Here is a 15,670-nt window from a genome sequence, read left to right on the forward strand (position 1 = left end):
ACCGCTGCCCTATTAGTTTTTTACATTAACTTGTATGTTTGTATACGAGTATGTATGTATGTGCATCCGGATCTCGTTTGAACATTGTAGAACCTACCAGATGAAGAATGCTCGAACAGTCTATGCAAAGGCAAGCGGGTATAAATGCGCAAGCGTTGCCCACCCGCAAGCCAGTTTTAAATTATACCGCGAACTAAAATCGTCAGCAGCAAAGAAGTAAAGTGTAAACTATGTGAACAGAATAAGAATTGTGTGAATAAGAAGTGAAATTAAGAAAGCATTGTGGAATTGTAATCTGAAACAAACTCTCGATTTATTTGGTACAAATCGTATGGGGGAATAAACAACTTCTACACGGGATTAAGTTAAGCCCCAATTCCGTAACGATATACTTCCTAAAAATATAATCAATATTAGGTTATTTTTTTTTTGTTAGGTTGGATTGGATTGTTGTCATTAAGACACGGTACAATAGATTATTGCTGCGTTTACACAAGATGAGCTATTTTATTTCTCACAAGGTACTATATTTACTTTCAGTCGGACCTCAATTATCCGTGTTGGTCGGGACCGGAGGCATTACGGATAATCGTTTTTCACGGATAATGGAGGCAATGTTTTTTGCAGCATTTGAACATATGTTTAAGTAAACATAGCATAGTACTGTATTGTAAATGTAGTATTGTACTCTGCAATTTTTATTATATTTGTTAAGGTAATCCACCAAAATTTTAGAAGTATACATAATATCATCATCATCAGATTGATTTTGTCCCATGTCCCATGAATTGACTTTGACCCATGGTTTTTGTGATACCATGTATACACAAATTTCTAGTTTTCTTTGTTTATCTTTTGTTTGTTTAGTCAAATTAATTGGAAAGTGTGCTTTTACTCCCGGATAATGAAGTTTATAACGAAAACAAGTAAGAACAGACTATAGTCGGACGGGGCCGACCATGTGATACCCTATACCACTATCCCTGTGCACTAGCTTTCCGGGCTAGCTGTTATAAGATGTGCATTAGAAATTTTACCAATTTTCACACAAAAGTTTTGATCAATTTAACCCGTTAAATATTATCCGATCATACCGTTGACTTGCACGCTACTTCTTCATCTCAAACCAAAACTACGTTTAAAATTTCGCGCCGATCGGACTATTATTGCGACCTACAGAGCGGCTACAAAATCGAGCAAAAATTTTGTTTTTGGTCCATTTCATCCCTTTAACATTTCACGATCATCGCCAAAAACTAATCAGTTCTATTCTGGTCCAAACCCGACCTCCATACTAAATTTCGTGACAATCGGTCCATAATTGCGGCCTCTAGCTTGATTACAATTTTTAATGGACGGACAGACGGACGGACGGACGGACGGACACACATCGCTAAATCGCTTTATCTCGTCGAGATATGAAGTTTGGTATACCACATGAGGGGTCTACGACGAATATTTCGCGGCGTTACATGAATTTTTGGGAAAACAAACTTATTATACCCTTTTCCACATTGTGGTATAGGGTATAAATAGAGGAAATGGAAAAAAGACCAATATTTCTTTTCTATCCCGAATAATGGAGGTTCCCGGAGAATCTATTTACGGATAATCGAGGTTCAGCTGTATTTTAATAAAAAAAAAACTTTAGTGGACTAGAAATTTTGACGTCCGTTGAGGTCTCAGTAGTGGAATTCTGTAACTAATTTTTCGAGTTATCTTGAAAGTATGGTATGATGAAACTTGTACCGTCGTATGGGGGGCAGTGAATACAAGTTGTTACAACAAAAGTCAAAACGATTAGAGAGCTTTTCCGGAATTTTGTGTGGGGGGTACCCGAAGGAGTGGACCGATTGAGTCCATATTGGAACCTCATCTAAGTCTGGTAGAAATTTCAGGATGTGCAAAGTATGGACTAAATCGGTTTCTCCCTTCAAGAGTTATCGTGCGCACAAATTTTCCAAACATTTTCGAACTTTTGTGGGGAGGTATTCGAAGGAGAGGACCTATATGGCCAATCTTCGAACTTAAAGTAAGTTCAAGCAAATATTACGATATCTAAAATTTGGTTCGAATCGGTTAATCCGTTCGAGAGTTATCGTGCGAACCAGACAGATCTAGCAATGTCCGTTCGTCTGACATTGCTAAATCGACTCCAAATTGTCTGAAAGGGATTTCGTCCAAACATACATGGAGTCTAAAACCATTATTTCGATGAGGCAAATTTTTCTCGTATGAAAGTGTATATGAAAAAAAGACAAAATTTTTTAGTTTTCCATAAAAAAAAAATTAAAAATTTTTTTTAAGCTACATGAATGATGATTTTTGGTACATACATTGGGGAAAAAATCCCATTCATAAATCTGTTCGAGATACTAATTTTGGTTGTTGCGCGCAAAAGTTATGGCGTTTTCAATTCTGATAAAAAGGAAAAAATCTTTAAAAGACTCTTATCATTATATTGAGAAACTCTCTTAATTAGGGGCTCCCTACATACTATATGGTTACTGAGGTCCCATAACTTTAGTGAAAAAGTTGTAAATTTTCGCGGAAATTAGGAAAGCATTCAAAACAATTGGTAGTTTACAACTTGTTCTAATAAAATTCAAGCTGTTTATGCATCTGAAAAATATATAAAAAATATGTACGTAATCTAAACATCGCGAAGATTCAAATGAAACCAAAACTATACAAATCCGTTTAGCGGTTTGCATATTATAGCAAAAAACAAAAAATATATTGAGGAAATTTATAAAATTTTTGTAAGAGAAAATATTTATTAAAATTTATTTTGTGAGTTAGTTGAACAAATTGTAAGAAAAATAGGTCGGAGTTTTTCTTCTATTTTAGTTAAATTCCACGCAATAAATCACATTTTTTATTCTAATCACTTCTCGAAAACACGCTAACATCTAGCAGAAGATATGGATATCTTTCAAATAAATGTTGGGTTCCTTTAAATGGGGTATAATCTTGAAATAAAATTGTATCGGGTAATGTTCATTTTGAAATGCGTGTAAATCGCGAAATCCTCAAAATCACTTGATGCGCATGCGGTTTACCAATACAGCGAATTCTTCTCTTTTAATTTGTACACATTTGCCAGGATTTACTTTGGCCGCTAAGATGTAGCATCGTCTGCAGTTTAGTGTGCAACAAATTGTATTACGCTTATATTTTGCACAAAGTGCATACACTTTTTATGTGCATCCGATTTCACTATCAACCGTGAAAAAATACATCGATCTAAACATATTTCAATAAAATCCATCAAGAACCGTGGATGTAGCATCACACAGTATTTTTTGGATAAGTCGGATACAGCTCCCATGCCACTAAATTTTTCAAACCGCTGTTTTCGCACAAACGCGAGTGATGATTCACTTTCTTCATTGAAATGGAAACGATCCACATAAAACGCGAATTAGTCAGCGATATTTTGAAAAACATTTTTTGCAAATTTTTCAATTTTTGCAGTAACCATTTCCGCCGTTCTAGTTGATGGATTTTTACGATCTGTGATTCATATGATCCGGATCGTCGAAAAACTAAAATATCGCGGGGTACCAGCACACTCAAAACGATATTGTAAATACTGTACCCAAAAAATAGGTTTTTTAGAAAAAATATCGCACTAAATTTTGGCCTTTGGCAGTAGATTACTCTGCTGCTGTGTGGGCTACATACTTAATATACATATCAGATTATGCGAAATCGCGAGTTCTTTAGTCCTATAATTGGTTTTACGAAATATCCGAATGCGCGTCCCAGTTACATAAAAAATACAAAAAACACCTGAAATCCGGCTTCAAAATGTCAGCATCCATTAATGGTGGATGCAGTGGAAGTTTTGGAAAGTGATACATTAGAAGTGTAATCTTCATTTTGTATTCTCCAACTTTCACTTTGGACAGATGTCCGTCATTTGAATGGTTTAATCAGAAATCGAATAGCAATGTAAAACACCTGTTTAGATTCAACGTGTTTTTACCTATGGTTTTTCCTTTACGCGGTCGTAACTACCACGTAAATTAAATTTTTTTGCTAAATTTTTGAGCTTTGTACAAAAACATCTAAGTTAATCCAGCAATAGTCATAGTTACTGGCAAACTACAATAGTTCGCGTATTATAATAGTGCAAACCTTGGCTTCATGGAAACTAAAAAATTTTGACTTTTCCTCATATATCATCGTTAGCATAAATGCTGAGGGTATAAAAAGGATGCTGAATCGATGTGCGACGGTAAGTAAACCTTATCGGTTAAAGGACTATATATTAAAAAGTACAATTTTAATCTCTATTTTGATTACAAAATGCATAACGGAAACATTGTTGATCTATTTGATTGTTTACAATACTCTTAAGAATGATTGCCTCAGATCCCTGCCTCAGATCCACTTACCATTGTTTCGAAGCGTACATTATATCACATGAGTTTTATTACCTGAAATTATATAGAAATATAAAGAATCACGATTAGTAAAATAGGTTTCGATTTTTATAATGAAACTAATGAAAATTGTATTGAATCAAAAATATCTTGCCAAAAAATTAAAACCACTACGCATGCTGGCCGTAAGGTTTTTTTACAGTTTTCGGGTAATTTTTTTCACGAAGTATGAAGTTGTCACTCAAAAAATTTGTACCATCGTAAAAGGGGCTTTGAACGCAACATGTTGCAAGAAAAATCAAAACAATTCGATAGGACCTCCTAGACTGCACTTTTCCGAAATTTTGTGTGGGAGGTAGGAGTTGACATATATAGTCCACATTCCAACCCGATCTATGTCTTGTAGAAGTATTAACTGATTTTCACTAATTCGCGAATTTTCATTTTTTTGAATGATTGTAAGTTGAATATTACTCTTTATTTTCTATCAGTATAAGTTACCACAGTGGGCACCTAAGCTTTCGTGATTGTAAACCATATTTCTTGACGAAGTTTTATCGGAACACATTAATTATTGTATGGGATTTTAGCGACATACATAGTTGGAGAACTCTCAGATATTTTTTCTAATTTTTCTAATCGAACCAAAAATATATAAACGCATAGGAGTAGGAAGGATTTGGTTTTGTTTGCAAGTGGAGTTGCTCGAGTTTAGGTAGTGCCAAAGAAATTCTCGATCAGCGTGTTTCTTTGGACACGTATCTATTTGAGCGAGCAATTGACACTTGGGTATAAATAGTTTCTTGTTGAAAAACAAGATACATGGGAACTGATGAGGATATGTGCCGATATCCGAAACTATAGTCTTCCCTGCCTTACCCCTTGGTAAACATCACCAATTTTTCCCACAAATAAATAATTTTTATAACAAACGTGTTCATAAAATATTAAAACAACGACTACGGGATTAAGCCTGACTATTTTGAAAAGCAAAATAGAAGTCGTCATCTCAAACAAGTGAGAAAAGGTTATAGTCGGTACGGGGCCGACTATGTGATACCCTACACCACTACCTCTGTGCAAAATCTTTTTACTCGAAAACATTTCTTTTAGGGAGATACGAAAGTTTGATTGCAGACAAAGTGATGCATTACCGACTATTGCGATATGTACATATATTATTTGGCCACCTACGCCAACCTACTTTGCATAATTTTAAAGATGGGATTTTCTACTTTCTAAGTCAGGCTTTGCTTTTGGAAAGTCTCCAACCAACGCAGTGATATTCGTCATTATAATTAAAATCGCAAAAATGAAAAGTTACATCATTAGAAAGGTGATATTTTCTACTTTCATTGTCATGTTTTGCTTTTGGTATACCCCTTATAGAAGCGGAGATATTTGCTTTGCAAAAAAAACTTTGTATTTTTAACCCAAATACGTTTTTTGCCCATTCCGACCCCTAAATATTATACGACCATCACCAAAATCAATAGGCTTCTTCATCTTTGAGACCCCCATTAACCCTCAAAAGTTCGTGACGATCCGATCAAAATTGCGACCTGTAGCGTGATTTCAAAAAAAAAAAAAATGGGTAAATGGGATGTATCACCGACTATTGCGATATCTCCATTATTCGGTCACCTACGCCGACCTAGTTTGCATCATTGTAAAGATGGAATCTTCTACTTTAATAGTCAGGCTTTGCTTTTAGAAAGTCCCAAACCAAAGCTGTGATATTCGTCATTATAATTAAAATCGCAAACATGAAAATTTGGGCTTTATTTGCGACTATTGTGATATCTTCGTTGTTTGATCACCTACGAGAACTTATTTCATATCAATAGAAAGGTGATATTTTCTACTTTCATCGTCAGGTCTTGCTTCTGGTATATCCCATATAGAAGCTGAGATATTCGCTTTGGACAACAACGTTGTCTTTTTATCCAAATAAGTGTTTTGAACATAACGACCCCTAAATATTATCTGACCATCACCAAAATCAATAGGCTTCTTCCCTTCCGGGACCCTCATCAACACTCAAAATTTCGTGACGATCCGATCAAAATTGCGACCTGTAGCGTGATTTCCAAAAAAATGGAAAAATGAGATGTATTACCGACTATTGCAATATCTCCGTTATTTGGTCACCTACGCCGACCTAGTTTGCATCATTGTAAAGCTGCGATCTTCTACTTTCATAGTCAGGCTTTGCTATTGGAAAGTCCCCAACCAAAGCTGTGATATTCGTCATTATAATTAAAATTGCAAGAATGAAAATTTGGGTTTTATTTGCGTATATTGTAATATCTTCGTTGTTTGATCACCTACGAGAACTTACTTTACATCAATAGAAAGGTGATATTTTCTACATTTATTGTCAGGTATTGGTTTTGGTATACCCCATATAGAAGCTGAGATATTCGCTTTGGAAGAAAATGTTGTCTTTTTATCCACATAAGTTTTTTGCCCATTCGACCCCTGAATATTATCCGACCATCACCAAAATCAATAGGCTTCTTCCCCTCCGGGACCCACATCAACACCAACAATTTCGTGACGATCCGATCAAAATTGCGACCTGTAGCGTGATTACCACTGTCATGTTTGAGGTACAGTCCAACTTCTCTAGGGGTTAAAATGGGTGAAAATGAATGGAAAAAAGTTTTCAATTTGTATACGTTATAGGGAAAAAATCATTACAGAGAAGTCGTTATAGAGAAGTTCGAATGTACTTTTTATACCCTACACCACACAGTGGTAAGGGGTATTATGTCTTTGTGCATTTGTATGTAACACACAAAAGGAAACGAAATAGACCCATAGTTCCTTTTGGGGATATGCATATATTCACTTTCTGAGTCGATTTATGCATGTCCGTCCGTCTGTCCATGTATTTTTGTTCGCAACGTACAGGTCGCATTTTTTGTTCGATTCAGCTGAAAATTGGGAATATAATTTTTTTTAGAGAGAACGCTATTTATTTTGGTGTAAATCGGTTCAGATTTGGATATATCCCATATATATTTTCGAGCGATTTGACGTATTTGCTGTACCAAACACGATATATACGTCAGATTTTGAAGAAACTTGGAATGTGTGATTGAATTCTAGAAATAAGTGCGCCAAATTATATCGAAATTGGTTCAGATTTGGATATAGCTCCCATATAAATTTTTCGCCCGATTTCATGTATTTGCTGCACCAAACACGCTACGTATGTTTGATTTCAATGAAATATGGTGTGTGTCACTGAATTCGGTCTAAAAATTAATGTGCCAAAATACATCGAAATAGGTTTGAATTTGGATATAGCTGTCATATATATTTACGGCCGATTTGACGTATTTGCTGCAGCAAACATTTGGAATCTTTGATTGAAATTGGCCTAGAAATAAGTGTGCCAAATTATATCGAAATCGCTTCAGATTTATATATAGTTCCTATATACATTTTTGACCGATTTCACGTGTTTGTTGCACCAAACACCCTATATCTGTTTAATTTTGATGAAATTTGGAATGTGAGACGGAATTTTGTCTAGTAATAAGGGTACCATATTATAGAAATCAGTTCAAGTTGATATATACATATCTCCTATATACAGTGGTGTGAAAAATAATAAGGACACTTCAATCCATAACCAAGATTACATTGAAAACTAACTAAAAAGTGAAAATCACATTAGTTTATAAAATTTATTGTTTTCTTAAAATGTTAAGAAAAGTATTATAAAAATATTTTGATTGCTTGTAACCATATTTTATTTATCTTTTATATTTTATGCGAATTGTCGTAGTTTGGTGTGTGAAAAATAATAAGGACACTTCTTGACATCTTTTAATAAGGACCAAACTTGAAAGAAATTAATGCAGGTTTTTACTAAATAATGGTAGATAATGTGTTTCAGTGTCATTAATACATTGTAGACGATCCTTTGTTTTCTAAAACGGAAGCGCATCGTCTGGGCATCGAGTCGACCAAATATTGGCACTTCTCTACTAGTGTCGCGTCCTACGCAACCTGTATAAGTTGCCAAAGGTCGCCATAATTTGATGGACACTTTCCCCTGCTTGATTTTTTAAATGCATTCACAAAATTTTTTCAATCAGGTTCAAATCAAGGGATTGTATGGGCCATTCTAACAACTTAACATAATTATCCTGGAACACCTTTTTTCATTCTGCCGTCATTTTTGGGTCATTAACCTCGCTGAAGGCTCATTTGAGAGGCACACCTCCTTCAGCATACGGAAGAATTATATTTTTCAAAATTTCAATGTAATCTGGTGATTTCAAAAACACTTTGAATACTGTATAGAGACCCCACAGCATAGTAAGAAAATGAGCCCCACACCAGGCTGTTACCTCTGCCATATTTAACCGCCTTCAGAGTATATTTTGGGTTATATTATTGATTTTTAGGTCTTCAACCCTGATAAACTCCTCTATCGGAACAAAAAAATATATTTGGTTTCATCAGACCAAAGAATGGTACGCAATTTTTCTTAGGCCAAGCGATGTGATTTCTAGCAACCTGTTTTATTTGCTGAATATTTTTATACCCTACACCACTACGTGGGAAGTGTATAAATTTTCGATTAAAATGATACTTTTCTGACACTGTGAGCTATAATGTGGCCACCACAGAGTGTTTTAGGAGTTGTTGATGTGTCAAAATTAATATTTAAGTAGTTTTTTATTTGTAAAGATGCGGTAAAAGGATCTTTTTTAATCATCGAATAACGCATTTATTATTACAGGTACAATTTTTGGATTTCTGCTACGACTTTTATCTTTGAAGTTCACTTAGCTGCATCCTCCACGATTGTTTTTAAAGATTCAAAGCTTTTTCTGTAATTTTTCTGTATGAATTTCCTTCTTTATGTAAACATTTAATGATTTCTCGAGTAGCGTGATAACAATGCGTGTTTTTACCCATATTTGCAAAGAAAAACTAAAAAATACCGGTAGATTTAACATTTAATAAATAGAAATTAATTAATTTTGAACTTTTACTTACAGGAAAGAATCACAAAAAACTAATATAAATTTATTTTTACTAAAACGAAAAACTGTCCTTATTATTTTTCACAGCAGAAATCACGGATTTTACGAAAAATCTTAGTTTTGTATAAAAACTAAACAGAAAGAAAACAAAATCGTAACGGGATTTCATTTTGCAATACATGTACATTTTCAAAAACAAATTTCCATCGGAAATTCTTCCATTTTACACATTTTAGGAGCGACCAAAAGTTGTGAATGTCACTGTCCTTATTATTTTTCACACCACTGTATGTTTTACATATTCACAGTGGTGTAGGGTATCATACAGTCGGTCCCGCCCGACTATGATTCTTTCCTTACTGGTTTGTATTAGCGCATTTTATCATTATACTCCTATACATATCTCGGTCTATTTAATGAATATTTTTTGAATTTTAAGTCAAATTCATTTGCATTTATTAAGATGTTAATCGCAGTAAACGCTTTTATATCCCTTAATCTCCAGCTGGACGAGTAAGTGAAGAATTCGTTGCCTTTTTATAAAATCGAAATATCGTTATCTCACCGTAAGAAGAAAAATAAATAAATAGCCTTTTTATTTCTTCTCCTTATGAACATTTACTTAATCTGCAAATGATGCACTTGAGACTTAATATTATTGTTATATTTACCACATACGATTACATGACTGGATATTGAAGTATAAATAAACATACACTGCAGTGAGAATCATCGATTATACGAGCTGAGTGGGATAGCTGGAATGATGTGGTGCTGTAAAGATATGAATGGGCTATTGAATGATGACTATTTGTAATGTAATTGCATTACAAGCAGATGTTCAATACCTCACCAGGAGAAAAGGCAATTCGATATCTCAAAATCAATTAACGGCTAATAGTTTATTGTGATGGGGTTAGGGTTAAAGCAATTTACCTCGTTATCATTTATTTATGGTTGAAAATTGATTTGTTGAAATTTTAATCACTATCCAAGTGGTAAAGAAAACTAGAAAATATATGCTTTGAAGAAACAATAAATAAGTAAAAGTGCTTTAAGTTCGAGGAAAATTGAAAATATCAAATAAAGGACCAGAATATTTACGACAACTTACTTAAAATGATCTTATTTTAACAAATTTCACCCGAAATAATTTGTCATTCTATGCTCATGAAAATCGACAATAATGCTGAAAAACATATGTTCTATTTTTAGAAATGTTGTGGGGTATGTACGTCTTACCGTAATCCTTATTTAGTAATGAGTCAAATAAATAGTTATGCCCTGTAATATTTTAAAAAAATTGCCCACTAATTTGTAGCTTACTGGCAATCAGCTTGCTTGCATTATTTTGTAATCGGTCAATCGTCTCATACGCTCCCAACTTTTTGATGAGCATAAGCGAAAATTATTTTTTAAAATAACAATATCAATAACAACTCTAACTTCTGTGTCAATTTAATTAGTTGTTCTACCTTCGCTAGGGCTCGGACTAGAATTCATTAATAGCGATTTCCTTTTAATATAATTAGTAATTATTCACTACTTGTGTTACTATTCCATTCTACTTTCATTACTTTTACTTTTGTTCCACATAGACCAAATGTCGTCTAAACAATTCTAGTTAATAGAGCAATTACTTTGTGTTGGCAGGTTGTTATTGTATGCCAACGACTTCGGGTGGGTAAGTAAAATATTAAATGTCAGAAATTAATTTATTTGCTTGTTTGTCCATTTGTTTATTTTATTTGTTTGTTTACTAAATATAGTTCCGTTTTGTTTTGGTCGTATTTATGGCTAATTAATACGCATTGTTGGGGCACGCGACCATAGTTGAAGAATTGTGACCATCTCCGGTGGTAAAAAATATTTTATGGTCTTTGCATTTTTTTACACGCTGACGACTAAAATGGTTTTAGGTGTTCGTGCCAGCAGCAGCTGCTCGGTTTGTTGCTTTTGGCGAAGTGGTTCAATTGTATTTGTTTATAACCACTTTGAAAAAAATAGTTCGTTCGTTCGAACGAACCAAAAAGTTGTCTTTGCGCAGTGTGTTGAGAATTTCAATTATTTTGTTTTGTATTTTTTTTCTTCTTCTTCTCCCTATCTTCACAACACTTTGGTTAATTAAACCAACCATCAGAGATTCCTCCAAGCCTTGTAAGTAAAAGTTCAAATTTGGTATCAAAGTGTTACAGAAATTATGCAAACATTTCTTTCTTTCATGCGGTCGTTCGTTCATTCGTTGAAATAACACCTAGTTTTGGATTTTGAAAACGTTTTACCATTAATTATGGTTGTGTTTCGGATTTACTCTGTCTATACTTGGGTGTCATTAAAATCGACGAGGATCAATTGGATTTGTCGATGGTGTCGATATCTTTATAAACCATGTTCTATATTTGGACAACATTAATGAAGTTATTTTCTTAAAAAGAGAGAAAAATTAATGGTTTGGTTAGTCTATCAAGTATGATGCGGATGACCATAGAAATGTTAATTTTAAAAGTAATCACAAATTTCAGATATTCAATGTTAGGTTTTTATGGTGTATGTAGTTCATCTATACACAGAGAAGAGATATTATATTGTAGGAAAAAAATCATATTCTTAGAAAAGAAAAGTGTATTCAAAAAATCTGAAAATATTTATTGTTGGTGCAATAATACATGTTGTGTCATTATAGTGCTTGACAGCAAATATAGGGTTGAAGCAACAATATACATTTTCAGATGTTTAGAATACCATATTTCGTTAATAGAATATAATTGCTCATACAATCAGGGCAATAATGAATATTTCAATCGGAATTTTCCGCACGGAAAATAATTTCAACAAGTAAAAAAGTATCAGTCAAGTAGAAAAGTTTTAGTGGTTCAGAACAGTTTTTTCTTGGGCAAAACTCTGTAACCTTTGAACGGATAGAGATATTTTCATAGTTCATAGTTTTTTTCGACAAATAACATTATCAGCTTTCCAATGCATTTAAAACATTCGAGTTCGGTCTAGTAGTTGCAGAGGAATTCAAAGTCAAAGTTAGAAATTTGAGTTTTTCTATTTTGCATCAAAATATGAGCGGTTTTGAGTTTTACAAATGTTCTAACTATTTAAAAAAGGTCAAATACCAATAAACAAACTATAAAAACAAAAAATTTAAAATTTATTCCAAAATAAAAAAGAATACTCCTTGGGTTTTCATAAAACTCATATAACTCTTATAGAAACTCATATATTAAACAAATGTCCATTTGTCTAAAAAAACTGTAATTTATATGTTAAACGGTATGGAAAAAACACATATTTTTACCCGTGTAATTATAAAAAATTGAAAAAATTTTTAAACGGACGAAAGGGGACGAGTACAAAAGTATATATGGGCTGAAAGAGGACACTCTCGGGCATAATTCTGTGGAAACGGAACTTTGTTCCAAGCTGCTCCCTAAAAGTTCTAGTAAACTAAAATTTAGTACCTGAGGAAAAAGAAAATAGCTCACTTCGTGTAAACGCTACGGTAATTTATTGCAATGGTTCTTAAAAACAACAATCCTACCTACCTAAAAACAACGAACACAATAAATGGATTATATTTTTGTGAGACATTTCTTTTCATTTCAGTTGGTCAACCTATAATTGATGGCTTTTGGTCGGACCACTGACCACTACGTAAGGATGCGCGGACTTGCACAGGAAAAAAATAATATCTTTTATTTTTGCCTTATTAAGGCGAAGGTCATTTATAGTGATATTTAATTAATTCTCTTTCGAGTTGAGCTTATTAGACCTATTATATACATTGAAAAATTGGGAGTCTACCGAAGTCCAACGCATTCAACTATTACGCTACGTTTCACGGGTGGTTAAGCCGATCTTCAGGCGTATTGAATGTTGTTTTTATGGCAGACAAAGGCAAAGCTTGGAAACTAGTATATATGAGCCTCTCAGTGCGCACTTCGACTAACTCCACTTTTTGAAAAATTTGAGATTTTGGTTTCAAAGCCTTCGATATAGCCATATCTATTTATGATTATAATATCTTTCCTGAATAATAAAGATGAGCACCTTTAAATAACAAGTTTTTTTTGACCACTGAATAATATGCAATTTTTTTCAGTGCACACTTCGATTAACTCCACATTCTAATGTAGCTCTGCTCGCAACGTGTACATTTTTACATTCAATGCCCTTTCGGCTTTTGTTGGAACCATAGACGGCCTTTAGGTAATTATGACGTATATGACATACATTTTTGACTTATATTACATACGTCGGAAACGTCGTAAAACTAGCTATGAAAGAATGCCGCTAACATAAAGCTAACATGAATTAATTACAAAAATTGCTTTATAACCGAACTGTCAACATTAATTTTTATGTAAAAACTGAATATATGTGTATAAATCTAAGTTTTTCGTTAATAAAAAAATAAAAAAAATTAAGACGTAACTTTACAACTTTTTTCAGTGCACACTTCGATTAACTCCACCATTAAAACAACATTACTAACGATTGTTTGTTGACTATTTTTTTATTTTATTTTATATACCGTTAGACGAAAGCTATTCCTGCTATTATGCATTCTACATTATATATTTGAATCCATATTATCAGGGGAATTTTAAAAAACAATATACACTTCATCATTGATTTTCTCAACTTTTTGTTTTATGGAGTTAGTCGAAGTGTGCTCTGAACGCCTCATATATCGCACTTCATTAGATAAATGCATATGCGAAATTATGTCAGTTAATTGAAACTCCAAACTTTTCCTATAGTCCTGCTTGGTAATCCCATTTTTCAATGTTCACAAATACTATGGTAAGTTTTATTCCTACGTCATTAGTAATTGTTCTCCTATATCAGAAGATTTTGATCATCAATTATTGTCTACTAAAGTTTTGACAAGTTGTAAAAAGAACCACAAGGAGTAGCTTTGATATAAAATTTCAAAGTATCTTCCTTAGGATTTGTTAGAAGATCCTTTGAAAATGTATACCGAAGCTACTGCACTTATACAAAAATGTTGAACTTTTGTTGAGGAGATACCCTAAGGAGAAGTCCGATATGGACCATTTTCGAAGGTAAACTTAATTTGGACAAAATATTTATAAGACTATATTTTAGACATACTCGGTTGATCCGTTCGAGATTCATCGTGAGCCCCAGTCACAACACATGGTGCCACAGGGGCTTTTTACGGCTTTCGAGCCATTTTCTCAGGGAATATGGACTTGCACCTGGAAAAAACTTGTACCTTCATAACGGGGGCAGCGAATACAAATTATTACGACAAAAATCAAAGAGGATGTCTTAAGCTGCACTTTTTCGATATTTTGTGTGGGATGTACCGGAGGGAGAGGGCCTATATAGACCATATTCTAACTTGATCTATGTCTGATAGAAATATTGCAATGTGCAAAGTATGGATCAACTCACTTACTGCCTTCGAGAGTTATTGTACGCCCCATTTTAGCGAAAAGTTTTGAACTTTTGTGGGGGTGGTACCTGAAAGAATGGAGCCATATGCCTAATCTTCGAACTTTAAGTAAGTTTGCACAAAATATTACGAAGGCCAAATTTTGGACCGATCTGTTGAAGAGTTATTGTACCCTCCAGCCACTAAACATGGTTTTTGTACAGCTTTCGGGCCATATTCTCAAGAACTAGGACTTGCCCCTGAAAAAAAACTTGTACTGCCATAATGGGGGCAGCGAATACAAGAAGAGGTCTTAAACTGAAAGAAGGAGGGGACCGATACAATCCATATTCGAACTTGATCTATGCCTGGTAGAAATATTACGATCTGCAAAGTATTGACTAACCCCTACGGGAGTTATCGTGCACATAATTTTTGCGAAAAAAATTGAACTTTTGTGGGGGAGATATCCGAGGGAATGGACCGATATGGCCCATTTTCGAACTTAAACTTTGTCCAAAATATTACGAAAGACAAATTTTCGACCAAATCGGTTAATCCGTTCGAGAGTTATCGTGCGCTTCAGCCAGCCAGACAGACAGACGGATAGACATTGCTAAATCGACTCCAAATTGACTGAAACGGAATTCGTCCAAATATCCGTATGAGCCCGAAAAATAGCAGTAATCGCCAGAAGATGATGTAAAAGCGTTCAAAAACCATGTTTTAGAGGTGTCTCAATCGGAGTGGAAAAAGTGCTTCAAAAAATTGGTTTGAGCGCATAAAAAAGAATACAATAAAACTATTCTTGATGGTAAATATTCGCGTTTTCATTGTTAGGCCTGAATTTCTTTTTAGTT

At 33.9% G+C, this 15,670-nt stretch overlaps 1 protein-coding gene across 13 annotated transcripts in view; it reads right to left on the bottom strand.

Annotated features, from left to right (window-relative positions):
- The window catches only part of Wdr62 (WD repeat domain 62), a 480,266-nt gene that overhangs the window by 270,163 nt on the left and 194,433 nt on the right, over positions 1–15,670 (bottom strand). For 3 of the 13 annotated variants that reach the window (XM_073969155.1, XM_073969153.1, XM_073969154.1), the window contains one exon: positions 4,404–4,445. The exons of the other annotated variants lie outside the window; for them this stretch is intronic. The gene's annotated coding sequence lies outside the window, so the exon portion shown is untranslated. The remainder of the gene's footprint in view (positions 1–4,403; positions 4,446–15,670) is intronic. 13 annotated transcript variants of the gene reach the window in all.

Source organism: Musca autumnalis, unplaced genomic scaffold, assembly GCF_047663935.1.
Source record: "Musca autumnalis isolate F117 unplaced genomic scaffold, ASM4766393v1 scaffold_2, whole genome shotgun sequence".
NCBI classification, from domain to species: domain Eukaryota; kingdom Metazoa; phylum Arthropoda; class Insecta; order Diptera; family Muscidae; genus Musca; species Musca autumnalis.